We start from the raw sequence: 18,457 nt of genomic DNA, 5'->3' as shown, positions 1-18,457 counted from the left end.
GGTCTTTCTATGTAGTCCAGGCTGGCCTCCACCTCCAAATGTTCGTTTCTCAGCAGCCAAATTTCTGGGATTACAGATGTGAACTATCACATCTGGCCCAGAGCTTTGATTTTTAAAATGCAAAAAAAAAAAACCAACAACTTTAAAATCATTGATTTTTCATGGGGGTAAAAAGATAACTCCAAGTCTGGAGCAAGAAATGCAGTGATGGACCCACAAGGAGCTGGGGCAGTGGCTGATCTTGCAAAGGACCTGGAATCTGGATCCCAGCACCCACACAGCAGCTCACAACCATCTGCAACTCCAGTTCCAGGGGAGCCAATGCCCTCTTATGACCTCTGTAGGCACACATATGGACACAAGCCTATACGTGCAGGCAAAGCTGTCACTCACAGAAAAGGAAAGGAGGAAAGGAGGGAGAGAGGGAGGGAAGGAGGGAGGAAGGAAGGAGGGAAGGAAGGAAAGATGAACTTACCTGAGAGTTCTTGTCATACTAGAAAGCAAAGAGTTTTCTAGAGTGGTTTGAATGAAAATAGTTTTATAGGCTCACAGGGAGTGGCACTATTTGGAGGTGTGGTCTTGTTAGAGTAGGTGTGGCCTTGTTGGAGGGAGGTTTCAGACTCTCAAGCCAGGTCCAGTGATTCACCCTCACTTCCTACTACCTGCCAACCCAGATGTAGAACTCTTGGCTTCTTCTCCAGCACTGTGTCTGCCTGCATGCCACCATGCTTCCTGCCATGAAGATAATGGACAAAACCTCTGAACTGTAAGCCAGCCCCAGTTAAATGTTCTCCTTTGTAAGAGTTGCCATGGTCATGGTATCTCTTCTACAGAAGTACAGAAGTAGAACACTGACTAAGACAGTGGTTAAAAAATATTTGCTACTCATCCTGAAAAACCGAGTTCAGTTCCCCCAGCCTAGTTAACCCAACAATGGCGACCGTGAATGGAAAGTTCAGGAATCCAGTAGTTGCTCAGTCCACAAAGCTGGATGTCTCAGCTAGTCTTCAGTACATGCCAGAATCCCAAAGAGGTAGGCTGCAATGCCCATGAGGAATGGATGGGCTAGCAAGGCAAGGACAAGCAAACAAAGAGGAAAGCTTAGCTTTATTGTGTCTATTATGTAAATATTGTCAGAGTCAAAATAGAGTCACTTATGCCAAATCCAAACCAAAGTAGAAGTAGAAAGCCAAAAAGGGAGGGCTCTGATGCACACTTGAGTCAGATAGCAGCTACTACACGGTGCATCTAAAAACCACAACTTTGCACAAAGGCCACCACGACCTTACCTAAAGAATTTCTGCAGTGCCCTCTTCAACCTTAGACTGGCACCATCCTTATTGATTATTCTAGCCAGGATAACTGCTGCTCATTTTTCAAAACGTATATAACCTTTGTTTTCCCTTTAAGTACTCTCCATTCAGTTGTGCATGGTAGCACATAACTGTATCCGTAGCACTTGGGAGGCAGAGGCAGGAAGAGAGTGTGTTCAAGGCCACCCTGGACAGCTGTCTCAAAGTAAACGACTGGAAGACATGAGGTCTTCTGCACCTCAGCCTCCCCAGATAAATCACTATGACCCATTGCAACATGCAGGGCTCAATTATAGCCCTCTGTTTCATCTATTTTTATTAATTTATTTTTGACTTGTGTACATTGGTATTTTGCCTGTATGTATGTCTGTGTGAGGGTGACAGATCCCCTGGAACTGGAGTTACAGACAGTAGTGAGCTGCCATGCAGGTGCTGGGAATTGAACCCAGGTCCTCTGGAAGAGCAGCCATTTCTCCAGCTCCCACAAGATACTTTTCTAAAGAAATTGAATTATGGACAGAGATAGCTCAGTATGCTCACCTGACTTATAGCACAAAGATTTGATTCCCAGATACTTGATACCCCTTGGCTTAGTGTTGATGAAGGGACTTCTAAGGCTCAGGGGTTGGGCTTGCAACTGCGCAGGCCATCACACCCAGCTCTCTTTACATGAGTTCTGGTACACTGGGCAAATCCTTCCCAGTGGAAGGCCTAGAACTCATGCTCATCACTACTCCCATAAGACACAAAATGGTGAGAGGGGCACCCACACATTTGAAAGGTTTGTCTTGTACAAGACCTTAATTAGAGGTGCTGCTGCTTAATTGGATGAATTAAGTGCAATGGGTTTAATTGGGCCCTGAGGTAGCAGGGGCCAGGTGGCAGCACTGAATTACCAAAGACAAGGATGATTGTAGTTATCATAATAGGCAGCATAGACAAATCAGTGTTCATCATGGTCTGACTGGCCCACAATAGGCAGCACAGGCAAAATGAACTTTATGAAGGCATGAAATAGATAAGAAGCCTACTGCATTTTCTTTTGATCTGTCTAAGTGGAAAAATTCAAATAAAAGAAAGACTACGTTGGATCGTGCCAAAAGAGAATCTTGGCCCATGAATCAGTTTTCAAATTTGAGCTAGTTTGCAGAACAAGAACCCCTCGAATGAAGGGAAGCCAGGTTCCCATGAGGTAGGACTTGATAAAATACCTAAAGGTTTTACAGTTAGCCTTTCTCCGTTCCTTCCCCAGAGAGACCTACGGCTTTTTACAAGGGAACTGTACACTGGTGGAAAGGAAACAATCAGACCTTCCAGAGTCTGTTAGATACTGATTCTGATATGACATTGATTTCTCAAGATCCCAAGAAGCCTGTGGTCCTCCAGTTAAAGTAGGAGCTTATGGAGGCCAGGCGATTAAGAGAGTTTTGGCTGAAGTCCAACTCAGAGTAGGTCCAGTGGGTCCCCAAACTCATCCTGTGGTTATTTCCCCAGTTCTAGAATTTATAATTGGGATAGATATACTTAGAAGTTGGCAGAATTCTCACTTTGGTTCCCTGACCCTGTGGAGTGAGGGCTGTTGTGATATGAAAAGCTAAATGGAAGCCCGTAGAGTTGCCTCTGCCAGGGAAAATAGTCAATCAAAAAAAAAAAAATCGTATCCCTGGAGAAATTGCAAAAATTAGTGCCTCCATCAAGGACTTGAAAGATGCAAGGGTGGAGTTTCCACCATATCTCCCTTTACCTCTCCTATCTGGCGAGTGCAAAAGACAGATGGGTCAAAAACTCAACGAGGTAGTGACTCTGATTACAGCTGCTGTATCAGATGTAGTGTCCTTATTTGAGCAAATTAACACATCTCCTGGTACATGGTATGCAGCTATTCATTTACCAAATGCCTTTTCCCTGGTACCTGTTCATACTGTTACAGGTTTCTGTCCTACCTGGTCCTACAGTCATTCAGTCCCAAAGAAACACACAGAGACCTGCATTAATTATAAACTGGTGACCTATTTGTTCAGGCTTCTTATTAACTAACTCATACATTTTAACCCATAATTCTCATTTGTGTTAGCCTCATGGCTTGGTACCTTGTATTAGTGAGGCATTCTTATCTTGCTGCCTCTGTGTCTGGGTGAACTGCAAACTGAACCTTTCCTCTTCCCAGAATTCTCCTGTTCTGGTCGCCCTACCTAGACTTCCTGCCTGGCTACTGGCCAATCAGCATTTTATTAAACCAATACAAGTGACAAATCTTTACAAGGTCCAAGACCATTGTCTCACGGTACTCCCCCCCCCTTTTAATTCTTTTCAAAACAAGAACTCTGAATCTAATCTCCTTTGTTTAGCTTTTATCCTGACCATTATCAATAACAACTTGTAATCAACACTCTAAACAAAGACAAACATCCTTAGTCCAGTTTTTGGGGAATATGGGTGTAGTTTTTCTAGGCTACTTCCTGCTGATTTGGGGTGATGATAATCATATGGGGACCTAAAGAAAATTTAGGATTATAGTCAAATTGTGACTGGAATATTCTGTGAGACTTGATCATCTCAGCCAGCAGTCTTGAGGCAGTTCTGGATGTAGAACTCAGAGGAAACTCCAACAGAAGTCTTCTGAAATGTCAGATCATCTGGGCTATCCGCTCCTATTGGAGATTCTTCAGGGGGTCTTCCTTGAAAAAACCTGATTTTTCTTAACCCAGAATGAATCCACAGCCTCTCATTTCCTGTGGAAATAAAAACAAAACTTCTTCTCCAAAGTAACATATATTTTGACTTAAATTTTGAAGTTAAGGCATTTTCAAAATATATAGGTTGGATTAATCCAGCAGCATTTATAATCAAATATCTTTTAGCAGCTGTTACTCTTTCCTCAGCCATCAAGCCATTCAAAGACAACACAAACGCCACAGTTTACAGTGTGTTTAAAATATATGTAGGCTTGGGAGAGAAAAGAAAAAGGATAAAGTCCTCTAAAAAAGAGAGAGAGAGAGAGTGGTTGGGTGTGGTAGCACACATCTTTAATTTCAGCACTTGGGAGGCAGAGGCAGGAAGATATCTGTGAGGTCAAGGACAGCCTGGTCTACAGAGTGAGTTTCAGGATAGCCAAAGAAACACACAGAGGCCTGCATTAATTATAAGCTGGCTGACCTATTAGCTCAGGCTTCTTATTAACTAACTCTTACATTTTAAATTAATCCATAATTCTTGTCTGTATTAGTCCTGTGGCTTGGTACCTTTTATTAGTAAGACATTCTCATCTTGCTTCCTCTGTGTCTGGGTGACAACTGCAGACTGAGTCTTTCCTCTTTCTAGAATTCTATTCTGGTCTCCCCACCTATACTTCCTGCCTGGCTACTGGCCAATCAGCATTTTATTAAATCAATACAAGTGACAAATCTTTATAGGGTACAAGACCATTGTCTCACCGTATGACCGTAAAGACCACCAGAAGCAGTTTGCTTTCGGTTGACAAGGCCAGCACTGCATGGTGATTTGCTAGAAAATGGCCCCTGAAGGTAATGGCACTATTAAGAGGTGTGGCTTTGTTGGAGTGGGTGTGGCCTTGTTGGAAGAAATATGTCACTGTAGGGCAGGCTTTGAGGTCTCCTATGCTCAAGAGACTGCCCAGTGTGTTGGTCTATTTCCTGTTGCTTGCAAGATGTAGGATTCTCAGCTCTTTCTCCAGAATCATGTCTACCTGCATACTGCTATGTCCCACCATTATGATAATGGACTGACCCTCATGTTAGGATTCAGGCATCTGTACTGGCCTGTTCTTGGGATATGTCCTCAGCTGTAGCCACTAAGAGCACCTCCTGTGCACATTCACTATGTTCTCTTTTAAAATGGCCTTGCCCAGCTCCCACCTCTATTTTTGTTTCTCTGTCTGTTCCCCCTCTCTCTCCTCCTCCCTCTTCTCTTTGCTGCTCCTGTCCCCAGAGACCAGTCTCCCTACCCCCCTTCCCTCTTTTTATGTTCCCTTTTTCTCTAATAAAAACCCCTCTTTGTGAACTTTATTTGTGGTATGACGTTTTTCTCTCACGTGTCGTTATTATTATTATTATTATTATTATTATTACAATACCTCTGAAACTGTAAGCAAACCCCAATTAAATGTTTTCCTTATAAGAATTGCCATGGTCATGGTGTCTCTTCACAGTAATGAAAACCCTCACCAAGATAAAACCATTAAAGTTTACCTCCAGGATATATTAATTCTCCTACCCTGTGTCATAGTTAGAAGGGATCTTGATTGTCTGTCTCTTCCACAAAATATCTCACTGGTGCACTATGATGTTGACATTATGCTGATTAGACCAAGGGAACAGGAGGTAGCAACCACTTTGAACTCATTTGTAACACGTATGTGCATCAAAGGATAGACAATAAATCCAACCACAGTTCATGGGCTTTCTACCTCAGTGAAATTTTCAGGAATTTGTCCGGAGGTGCTGGCACATGCCTTTAGTCCCAGTACTTGGGAGGTAGAAGCAAGAGGATCTCTGTGAACTCAAGGCCAACCTGGTCTACAAAGTGAGTTCCAAGACAGCCAGGATTACACTGAGAAACCCTGTCTCGATAGGAGTCCAGTGGTGTGGGGCATGGAGAGACATTCCTTTCAAGGTGAAGGATAAGTTATTGCACCTGTGCCTCCCACCACCAAGAAAGAAGCTCAATGTTTACTTGGCCTGTTTGGAATCTGGAGACAGCACATTCCCCACTTGGGTGTGGTTCTCCGGCCCATAGACCCAGTGACTCAGAAAGCTGCTAGCTTTGTATGGGACCTGGAACAGGAGAAGGCTCTTCAGCAGGTGTAGGCTGCTGTGCAGGCTGCTCTACCACTTGAACCATATGATCCAGCAGACCTGATGGTGCTTGAGGTGTCAGTGGCAGCTAGGGATGCTGTTTGGAGCTTTTGACAGGTCCCTGTAGGTGAATCACAGAAGAGACCTTTGGGATTTTGGAGCAAGGCTCTGCCATCTGCCGTTGTTGGATTAGCTAGACTGCAGCCTGAAGGCTATTTCAGTAAGTCACACACACACATATATACATACAATATATACATACATACACACACACGCACATATATATATATATATATATATATATATATATATAGAGAGAGAGAGAGAGAGAGAGAGAGAGAGAGAGAGAGAGATTCATTCTGTAAGTTCTGATACTCTAGAGAACCCTGACTAAAATATTGTGCGCGGACTGGTACACACCTGTAATTTCAGCGCTCTAAAAGTAGAGGCAGGGGGATTATTGTGAGTCTGAGGGCAGACTGGATTATAATAAGTTCAGGACCAGCTTAAATTATGTAGCAAAATCCTGTTTATTCCCTCCCCAAAGTACGAAAGAAAAAAGATAGAAATAAATTAAATTACGTATGTGAAGTCAGGCTTGTAGCATAGGTTTTGGCGCCATACAGTAGAGTCCTCCTGGCATCTCTATGATGGTGTGCCATATGGAACTCTGACAGATGAGATGATACACTTAGTTTACAGATGCCATGGTGAGTTGGGTCTAGTTGCACAACCATCAGAGAAACCCACCCTAGTTCATTTTATAAAGTATTAGTTAAAAAACAGAAAGGTGTAAACCTGGGATTTGTTTTTTTAAAAAAAAATTTATTTATTTATTTATTATGTATGCAATTTTCTGTCTATGTGTATGTCTGCAGGCCAGAAGAAGGCACCAGACCTCATTACAGATGGTCGTGAGCCACCGTGTGGTTGCTGGGAATTGAACTCAGGACCTTTGGAAGAGCAGGCAATGCTCTTAACCACTGAGCCATCTCTCCAGCCCTAAACCTGGGATTTGAACCTGAGATTTCCGGGACAAATGACAGCACAAACCAGTATCCACATTTGTATCTGTGGTCTCAAGTTCGCAGGAGAACCTACTGGAACTTTGGAGTAGAGATGGGATGGCTGCTTAGACACCAGGGTTTTTGTCAGTGTCTGGATGGCTTGAGCTTGGGCATATAGGGATAATGGTCCCAACTAGGTCATGGGGTTGGAGGAAGTGCTGAGTGTGCACAGCCCTTCCAGCCTGCTGCCCTTCCGGGCTGATGCCCTTCCAGCCTGCTGCCCTTCCAGCCTGCTGCCCTTCCAGGCTGCTGCCCTTCCACCCTGCTGCCCTTCCACCCTGCTACCCTTCCAGGCTGCTGCCCTTCCACCCTGCTGCCCTTCCACCCTGCTGCCCTTCCAGCCTGCTGCCCTTCCAGCCTGCTGCCCTTCCACCCTGCTGCCCTTCCACCCTGCTGCCCTTCCAGCCTGATGCCCTTCCGGGCTGCTGCTCGAGCCTCTGTCAGTCATCATCATGTTCAGCCCTTCATATGCTCAAATGCCATAGGCTCCTTGCAACAGAACTTCTTTGGGTGTGCAGGCATTCAGGGGCTGGACACTGGGGTGACGTGTGTCAGCCTCTTTTTGCACAAGCAAACGGGCTTTAGCTCTGAACTAACCTGTCTGCATTTTTATTCTCACCAGTCATATCTCTAGCTCTGTGAGCCTTAATTTCTCCAAAACTGACCCTATAGGAGTTTTCTTAAGGTAGAAAATGATGCGTATGAAAGGCTCGACATCCGTAAAAGAAAAGCATCTTTAGCTTTCCAACACACAGCAGAATATGGAAAACAACAGACTGTACACATCACTTATCTCAGCCAGTGTTCCATTGCTGTGAAGCCTTCCCATGGCCAAGGCAACTCTTATAAGAGAACACATTTCACTGGGGCTGGCTGACAACTGCAGAGGTTTAGTTCATTATCGTTATGGCAGGGAGCCTGGAGGAAGGAATGGCAGGCATGGTACTGGAGAAGTAATTGAGAGCTACGTCCTGATCCACAGAGAGAGAGAGAGAAACACTAGGCCGGGAATGGGCTTTTGAAAACCTCAAAGTCAGTTCCCCACGTCACACAGCCTCCAACAAGGTCACACCTCCTAATCCTTCTAATTGTATCCAAGAGTTCGACTCCATGGTGGCTAAGCATTCAAATATGTGAGCCTATGGGGACCATTCTTTTTTGTCTATTTGCTTTTGGTGACATGGTTTTTCTGTGTAGCCCTGGGAGTCCTGGAACTTGCTCTGTAAACCAGGCTGGCCTCAGACTTAGAGATCTGTCTGCCTCTGCCTCCCGAGTGCTGGGACTAACGGAGTGCCCCGCCCCACCACAAAAGCTGGGGCATTCTTAACCCACAGTGTTATCATCTCCTAGCTTCAATCCTGTCCACATCTGTCCACATCTTCTTTCTCGGAGCGTGACTGTGAGTGCAGGTGTATTTACGCCTTGGCCTGTGTGTGCTGGGGAGGAGCTCGAAGAACAACTTTCAACAGGCAGTTCTTTTCTTTCCCCCTGTCTGTGACGGGGTCTCTCTTATCGTTCTATGCACTGCTGAATGTTCTGGGCTAGCCGCCCCTCAAGTTTCTCGACAATTATCTGGTCTCTGGTTACAGACACATGGCACCACTTCTGGCCTCTTACATGAATTCTGGGACTTGAACTCTGGTTGGTTGTCAGGTTTACATGACCAGCAATTTCACTTCCTAAGGAACCTCCCCAGCCCAAAGCATTCTTCTTCCATCTACCCCCCAGACTCCTCTTTTGTGTTGGACAGACTGGATAGCTATCAGTTTTTGATTTGCATGTGTGCATGTGTGTACAATGCGTGTAGACATACAGTCACCCGTGTAAGTGTGGTTATGCACATACTATAGTCAGAGGACAGCTTGGTTGTCGGCCTTTTTCTTTTACCTAGTTTGAGATAGGATTTCCTTGTTGTTTTTCTGTTGTGTCCGCTGTACTAGCTGGCTTGCCAGCTTCCGGGATTCTCCCATCTCTGTTTCACATCCCCCCCTGTTCCCAGGAGTGCCCAAATTATAGATGTCCATGTTTACAGTCCAGCTTTTATCTTACATGGGTTCTGGGCTTTCTCAATCAGACCCTAATGTTTCCAAGACAAGCATTTTAGCCCCGGAGTCTTTTCTCCAGCTCCAATCTCAACTATGTAATTTTATTCATAAATTCATCAGTATATATCCCTGTCTTAGTTACTTTTCTAAAGCTGTGCTAAGACACCCTGGCCAAGGCAACTCATAGAAGAAAGTATTTAATTGGGAGCTTACAGTTTCAGAAGATTAGCGTCCATGACCATCATTGCAGAGAGCATGGCAGCAGGTAGGTTTCCATTTCCTGTTCACACACAGCGGTTTACAACCTTCTGTAGCTCCAGTTCAAGGGGACCTGATGCCCCCTTCTGGTCTCCACAGGCACCAGGCACTCATGAGCTATGCAGGCATACACATATATAAAAATTTTTAAATATTTTAAAAGAAAAGCATTTTACTAGTTTTTACCTAAGGAGAAGAAATGTTACCTGTATTTTTACATGCTTGTGTAAACAGAGACAGACAACAGTCTGGAGCAGAAATTCCCCCTCTGGGTTGTAGGTGAGCCTCTCTCTCTCTCTCTCTCTCTCTCTCTCTCTCTCTCTCTCTCTCTCTCTGTGTGTGTGTGTGTGTGTGTGTGTGTGTGTGTGTGTGTGGCTGGTTCTTCAGCTTGGCATTATTAGGAAGTAGTTGAATCTCTAGGCCTAGTGAGAGGTTTTCAGTTTCAGTCACTGGGGAAATTCCTTGAGTAGGTGATGAAAATCCAGCCCCTTCTTCCTTCTTCCCAGCCACCATAAGGTGAGTAACATTGCTCCCCTGTGCCATCACCGCCATCTTTGCCTTGATATTGGCCCCCAAGCATGGTTATGCCTGATGAACGTCTCTCTTCATGAATAGAGTATCTCTAGTATTTTATTATCTCTGGATATAGAACATGAATAAGGATGCAATGCACATATGGGCTCACAGACCAGTAATAAAGTCTGTCAGGTGTGGTGGCCCATGACGGCACTCCTAGCAATTTGGAGACTGAGGCAGGAGAAGTTTTGTAAGTTTTTGGGTAGCATGGGCTACATAGTACCAGGCCAACCAGAGTTACATAGCAAAATCCATCTCAGAACATAAAAATAAACAACAAAAAGGCAATAAGATCCCCCCTTTAGTTTTTGTCTTCTCACTGCCACTTAGCTTCATAACCCATAGCCTTCTACAGTCCTCATAACCTATAACCTTCTATTGTCCTCATAACCTATAACCTTCTATTGTCCTCATAACCTATAACCTTCTATAGTTCTCATAACCTATAACCTTCTATTGTCCTCATAACCCATAGCCTTCTATAGTTCTCATAACCTATAGCCTTCTATATTTCTCATAACCCATAGTCTTCTGTAGTTCTCCTTGCTGTTGAATGTTTAGAGTTTACTCTTCTTTCTATATTTTCATTTCAGTGGGAGTCTCAGGGAAGATGGAAGACAAACATGGGTACTTGTCAAATGCCTTGGATTCTAGCTTTGGAACTTCAAGTCAAAGCCAGTGACTTGAAATATATGGAAAGATCATAGCCTATATAATATACCAAAGGGCATGTATATTAAAGCTTGCACACAATATATGAAGACTGTGGATGCCTTAGGGCTATTTTAGCAAGACACGCTGAAATGGGTGATGTAGTGGTCTCTGTCCCTCCATATCACATGTCACATAAGATTTTGTGTACATTGCACACATTACGACTGAGTACTTTAGACTAGTTAGTTAATGTACTGGTTGTTTTGTCACTGAGAGCAAAATGCTCAGCAGGGGCAGATTAAGAAAAGGAAGATTTATTTGGGCTCATATTTTAGAGAGGTTTTTCTGTGACAGGAAAGCAGAGCAGTGCAGGTCACAGGAGGAGGGATGCTATCAGTGCAGGTCACAGGAGGAGGGGTGCGAGCAGTGCAGGTCACAGGAGGAGGGGTGCGAGCTGTTCATGTTTCTTTAAGGCCAGAGAACAGGAATCAGACAGCATCCAGAACAAGGGTGCTAGTCTATAACCCTCAAAGGCTCATTCTCAGGGAAGATAAAGGACCCTAAATCCCTGGAATTTAAAAAAAATTAAAAATCACTCTTAGCAATAATAAGTTCCTTTAATTCATACTTGTAAACACTTCTAATGTTCATTTTCTTGTGAACAAGCAACGATGGGGAATGGGGAAATTTGACTCCCAAATTCCCTAAGCAGGCAGCCAGGCTGCTCTTATGCCAACACCACACGTCTTGAGCACTCTACCAATGCCCACCACCTGAAGTCATAGCCTCAGACAGGCCTCGTGTGTGTGTGTGTGTGTGTGTGTGTGTGTGTGTGTGTGTGTGTGCCTTCTTGTTGTCACCAGACTTAACTCTTGCTGATCCTGAAGCCATTTCCACCTCGAGGAGGAGGGGCCTTGGTGGCCCAGCAGAGGAATAGCGGAGACAGGCGCTAAGAGGCAAGGCTGTGATTGGTCCTGACGCCCCTACTCTAGCTACATAGGGCAAGGCTGTGATTGGTCCTGACGCCCCTACTCTAGCTACATAGGGCAAGGCTGTGATTGGTCCTGACGCCCCTACTCTAGCTACATAGGGCAAGGCTGTGATTGGTCCTGACACCCCTACTCTAGCTACATAGGCCAGGTCTCAGGCTCGTTCACTGAGGCTGAGAGAAGATGGCTCCTCTAATGCTGCCCTGGTAGGGCCAAGGAAGGTCATCTCTTGGCGGCCTTTTCTTGTGTACTTCCAGTCACTGTGGCAAGCTGCTTGTGTAGAAAAAGAAGGAGTGGAGCAGCGGTGACAACTAAGCAGCTGGCAGGCCAAACTGAGCCGCCGAAGGGGCAAAGAAACCGGTCAGCTGTCTGATGGCTGAAGAAAAAGCAGTTGAACAACCCCAAAACAGCCAGGACGGAAGGAGTGAGACGGCAAGGGAAGGCAGAGAGCTAAAACTGAAGAAAGAGAAAAGCCGTTAGGAGTCAGAGAAGACAAACTACAGGCCCCGGGCTCTGGCAGAGTTCCAGAGATCGACCAGATGCTTAGAACGAAGGGGCTCAGACCCAGGGTAAAGAGCAGTTGATCAGGGGTAAGGGCTGATGTTGCGGGATATTTGTATACTGTGTGAAGGCAATGTGACCGTGTGCTGCTGAGAGCGGTCTACATGACATCATTTGCTCAAAGAAAGGAGGATCTGACCTTCCTTCTTCAGCATGTCCTGGGAGATGCTCCCAGACAGGTGAGAGAAACGAGGTAGCTTCACGGGTGAGCACGGTAAACAGAGCGGGGCCCAGGGGAGGGGCCAGCAAAGAAGGACTCTTATTAGGGCGGGCGCCATGCAGAAGGCAGGCAAGGAGCTGGGCCCTGAAAGGTCTAAGCCTGAAAGTCCTTCAGTGGAAACAAGAGAAGGGCTGGATTCCAAACCACATGAACAATATGGGATTAGCAGCTCCAAGGTGCGGCTGAAGAGATGGCTCAGCGGTTAAGAGCACTGGCTGCTCTTGTAAAGGCCCAGGTTGGGTTCCAGCACCCATACAGTGGCTCACAACTGCTTGTAACTTCAGTTCCAGCAGATCTGATCCCTCTTCTGGCTTCCGTGGGTAGCAGGAACACATGTGGTACTTAATTTACATGCAATCAGAACACTCATACACATTAAATACATTTTCTGTATGTTTCAAGATGGAAAACCAAGAAGCTCCTTGAGCTGAGAATTCATGGGAGTCACCTGTGTGGGAGCCCACGGAAGTGGACCCATTCCACCTTGGTTAGAGGTCGGAGAGTTCAGGCCTATCCTTGCTCCTTCAGGGTTCTATGACAGGAGTTTGACCTAGTGTGTGGCTACTAACAGGATGTTTGACCTATACTGTGGTTACATGATGCTTAGGGTATTGAGAAGGTCATTACTTTGTTCTTTGCGTCTTGGCAAAGAAGCCTCTTCCCTTCCCCTCCCCTTTGGATTGGGGTCTATAAAGCCTATGAGAAATAAACCCTAGGCGAATCTCAGTATTTACTGGACGCCTTCCCGACTCTGTCTGCTGTCTCTTCTCTATTTCTTTCTTAATCCTTACTCTGCCCTCCAAGCTCAGACGAATAAGCAGGGTAAGACCCAGTAGTTGTCACCAGAATGTGGGATATGACAAAATTTGTGGGCGGTGGGGGTACCAGGACTAAGGTTAGCCCACTTCCCAACCCCATCTTCTCGTGACCTTTTGAACAGAGCTGAGACACCATTCCTGCTGTGGCTGAGTTTGTGGAGTCGATGCTCTCAGCCACTAGAGCGTCCTGAGAAAAGCTTGGCTGGGATCCCAGGACCTCATCATGGCTTCCCAGGTCCCCAGTAGTTATCACTGACTTAGGGGACCCCAAGCCTTAGAAGACAAGGATGTAGTTTAAGAATTGGACCAGATATGAAGAAAGAAGTCCCTGCGGGCCCAGGAAGGACATGCATGCCGCTCAGTGACTCAGAGGAATTGTCCACATCTTCAACCACTGCAGACTGAAAATGCGTTTGAAAACTTGCTCAGCCTGGGCTGGAGAGATGGGGTCATGGACTGCTCAACCATGAGGACTAGCAGGCGAGCAACGAGCCGGGTGTCTCACTCAGCTCCTCTTGTGACCTGGACATCCATATACACTTGCACAGGCACGCATTTACAAATTAATTAAAATAAAGAAATATTTGGTTAAGCCCCAATGGTGAAAAATCGCACATTTTTGTCTATCAACAATGCGTGTAGCAGCTGTCCATATGACCTTTACACTGAATCGGGTTTGATAAGTCATCTAGGAAGGATTTAAAGTACAGGAGGGCTTGTGGGTCAGGTTCGGAGGTGGAATCCTTGATGGTGCTTGAGACCACGAGTTTGATTCTCCAGACACACACAAGGAACTGTATAGTTTATATTCTTCAAAGATATTTTATTAGGGATTTGAGGGCACATGGATTTTCTATCGATGGAACCAAGCCCTGCAGCCGCTAAAGGGCAATTGCAATCTAATTATTCTCAATTTCCAGAAAAGATGAAGCTCTGAGGGCTAAGATTTCCTCGTCCAAGTCAGAGCTGGGATTCCTGCACAGAATCATACACAGATGGCTGCAGAGCCCACACAGCAGAAACACCAAGTTCCCTAAGGCAGCAACAGGCAGGGCTCCCAGCAGCAGTGGGTTGGCAGGAGCACATGGTTCAGAGGCTCCCAAAGCCTTCAAATGCAGGGCCCAGACACCACCAGCCAAGGGTTTCCCCTGGCCCATTTCCCCTAGTGAGCCGGTAAACTCAGGGCAAAGAATGGGAGTCCATTTTGCCCACTCGCCTTCGATAGCTACAGCAACATCTGGTACATATTTTTTAATTTGTTAATATTTTTTAAGTTGTGCATGTGTCTGGTGGGGGGCGTATGTGGAGTTGCCCATGCAAGTCAGAGGCATCGGATCCCATGGAGCTGAATTATAGGTGGTTTTGAGACACCAGGTAGACGTGGGTGCTGGGAACTGAACTCCCAGTCCTCTGGAAAAGTAGCAAGTGTTTTTAACCACTGAACCATCTTTCCGGCCTCAGTTGGTCTTAGCTGAGCATCCAGAAGAGATCACCTTAAAGAAAATCTACATACAAATAAGAGTTACAGTTAGAGTCAGCCGGAGAGTCAACCATCAGGCAGGCAGAGCACAGCAGGTGCCCCAAGAAACTGAGAAATCAAGAAACTGAGAAACCACACCAACAGAGCACAGACAGGATGTTGTGATGCAACTTGGATATCTGGCCAGCCTTTCCTTTATTCCAGAGCAACTGTGAAGGGCCTTGCTGCCAGGAAAGGGGTCCATTTGCATCTTTTGCCTCTGCATTTCATAAAAGGCGAAGGAATGCCTGCAGCAGGATCTCAAGGACCCATCAAAGCCCATGTGGTGCAAAAGATTAGTCCACAAGGAGATGGGTTGGGAGGTGGTAAGGTCTGTAGGAGGTTAGGGAGGCCTGTAGGACACTGGCAGCACGACCCCGGAGCAGCATGGCGGCACCATCTCCACTTACTCGCTTCCCTTCTGCCCCCTCCCGTGAGCTGAGCGGTATTGCTCTGCGGTGTGCCTGCAAGACGCGCGCAGCTGCTCCTCCAGCGCCTTCCTTCTCCAGACACTGGTGGCCTGTCCCAGTACGGGAAGAAACTGGGACTTTGTGGCTGAAGTGTTGTGCCCCCACCCACTCCCACTGCTCTCCCCGCGCCTAGATGGCTGTTCCCTCAGCAACGCCCGGGCCAGTCATATTCAGTCTCCCTCACGGAGCCGGCCAGCAGCACTTCCTCTGCGAAGTGTTTATCACTTTGTGAACACCGCTGAGTGTCCCAAGCACTGTCTGCACCTGGCATCATATTAGCTGGTGTGTCACCAGGGATCTCCCCCTCCCTGGTAGACAGCATATGAACAACCCACACACCCATGTGAGGCAACAGTTTCCTCAGAGTGGGGCTGTCCCTCCAAGGGGATGTAGGTGAGCTATGGCTGCCCGAAGCCTGAATTCTCTGCCCCCACAGTGAAGCATTTTGGACAACCACCCAAAACTTTGTGAGACTCAGATACTCAGTCCCAAAACCTTCGGAAATGTTCCAAGTGGGCAGACCAACCCAAGAACTCCCACTGAAAGTCACTGTATGAAGTGATAGTAAAACTCAAGCCATGTGCTGCTGTGTAAGCTTAGGGCTTCTGCCTGAGCAGCGCGGGGTCTGCTGCCGGGCACTCTGCCAGCATTTACCGACTTTATGTGCGCAAAGCCCCGGGCCACAGCCCAGGCCCTGAGAAATGAAAGGAAGTGTGAAGACCAGCCTCCTCCTGACTGTTGCTATGGGAGCAACAGCAGAGAGGTTGCTAGAAAGGCAGCAGGTTCCAGCCTGCATTCTAGCCTGACTCTGTGGGCTCTACCCTCACAGCGCTGCTGACTTCCAGAGTCAACAGCAGGACCAGGCTCTGAACAGTGAAGCTGTGTAACACTTTCTTGTCGACTAAGGGCTGGGCCTGGGGCTGGGGCTGGGGCTGGAGCTCCATTGGTGTAACTCATGCCTCGCATACATGAAGCTTCATATTTGATCCCCGGCACCACATAAACTGAGTGTGGGACACACACTTGTAATCCTGTCACTCCATAGGCAGAGGCAGAAAGATCAAAAGTTAAAAAAAAAAAAATTGGCTACTTGAGTTCAAGGCCGTCCAGGATCACATGAGACCTTGTCTCAAAAAGAAAGGAGAGCCACGAGATGGCTCGGTCGGTAAAGGGACTTGCTGCCAAGTCTGACAGAGAACCTGAATTTGATCTGGGGACCCAAATGGAGAAAGGATCAACTCCCCAGGACATGTCCTCACCTCTAAACCTACACCATTTCACAAACATATTAATAATAAAAATGAAAAAAAAAGATAGTAAGAGCGGAGGAAGGCTTGCCTAGGATGTATCTGTCTCCTTTTCTTACTAGAAGACCCAGGGTATTAAGTGATTTGGCCTCCACCGCCATACTCTGAGACCCCTAAACGCAGCAGGAATGGAGCCTCCAGCACAGCCTCGCTTTGACTATAGTGTAAACATCTGTTGCCCCCTGGTGGTCATTACAGGATATGTCCCAACCTAGAGCCTGGGCTCTTGGGCATATCTGGGGTCTGAAGTATCTTAGCGTATGACCTCTCTTTTCAAGATACTTTGCAGCATTTACTGTGTGGAGTCCTCTCCACAATTCTGAGGGGTGGGGAGAGCAGGTGATCCAATTCCCACTTTACAAGTGAGTGGCAGCATCCCGAATGCTCCAGCCCACCCTTATCTGAGCTTGGCAAGTCAACCCCCAACAGCCAGCCTCAGTTACCTTTCTGTTCAATAGGAGTGTGCAAGACAACAGAATGGGCTCTTCTGTGTGCCCAGATTCCAGAGTTGAGATCCCACTTTCCCGAGATCAGAGTGTATCAGGACAGAGACACTCCCATGATGCATTTTCCAACGCAGATCAGAAAAAAAAAAAGTGTCACAGCAAACATAAAAACTAGTCCCTCCATCTCTGTGCTCTGCGTTGAAGGGTCACATGCATGGACGGATAGGTGTGTGAGTGCAGATAGACTGGAAGGTGGATGGATAGCGGGATGAATAGGGTGGGAATGGGTGGACGGATAGGTGTGTGAGTGCAGATAGACTGGAAGGTGGATGGACAGCGGGATGAATAGAATGGGAATGGGTGGACGGATAGGTGTATGAGTGCATAGATAGACTGGAAGGTGGATGGATAGCGGGATGAATAGGGTGGGAATGGGTGGACGGATAGGTGTGTGAGTGCAGATAGACTGGAAGGTGGATGGATAGCGGGATGAATAGGATGGGAATGGGTGGACGGATAGGAGGATGCATGGATACGTGGGTGGGTGGTGTAGGAGGTCCTTCTGTTTATGTATTGCTTTCATTGGTTGAATAAAGAAACTGCCTTGGCCCTTTGATAGGCAGAACTTAGGTAGGCAGAGAAGACAGAACAGAATGCTGGGAAGAAGGGCAGAGTAGGAGATGCCATGGATCTCCTACCTGAGACAGACACTGGTTAGAATCTTGCCAGTAAGGCACAGTCATGTGGCGATACACAGATTAATAGAAATGGGTTAAATTAAGATGTAATAATTAGCCAATAAATGGTGGCTCACAACCATCTGTAATGAGTCTGGTGCCCTCTTCTGGCCTTCAGGCATACACACAGACAGAATTATGTATACATAATAAATAAATAAATAAATAAATAAATAAATAAATAATTTTTAAAAATGAATTAGCCAATAAGAAACTGGAACTAATGGGCCAAACAGTAATTTAATGAATACAGTTTCTGTGTGATTATTTCAGGTGTAAGCTAGCCGGGCGGCCAGGATGGAACAAAGGGCCCCCATCTCCATGCAATAAGTGGATGCTTAGAGGACACATGCATAGGTGGGTGAATGCATGGATAGGTGGGTGGATGGATAGTTGGATAGTAAGATGGATCAATGGATGGATGGATGGATGGATGGATGAATGGATGAATGGATGGATGGATGGGTGGATGGATGAATGGATGAATGGATGGATGGATGGGTGGATGGGTAGATAGATGGATGGGTGGATGGGTGGATAGGTGAGGAGACAGGTGAATAGGTTGGTTGGTAGATGTATAGACCAGTGGACATATGAATATGAGGGTGGATATATGAAAGAGGTAGAAACCTAAGAACCTGAGATCGCTGTTAGTAACTGGAA

Source organism: Myodes glareolus, chromosome 8 (assembly GCF_982192425.1).
Source record: "Myodes glareolus chromosome 8, mMyoGla1.1, whole genome shotgun sequence".
In the NCBI taxonomy this organism is placed as follows: Eukaryota; Metazoa; Chordata; class Mammalia; order Rodentia; family Cricetidae; genus Myodes; species Myodes glareolus.
The sequence above is the reverse complement of the archived record's forward strand: the minus strand, read 5'-3'. Positions refer to the sequence as shown.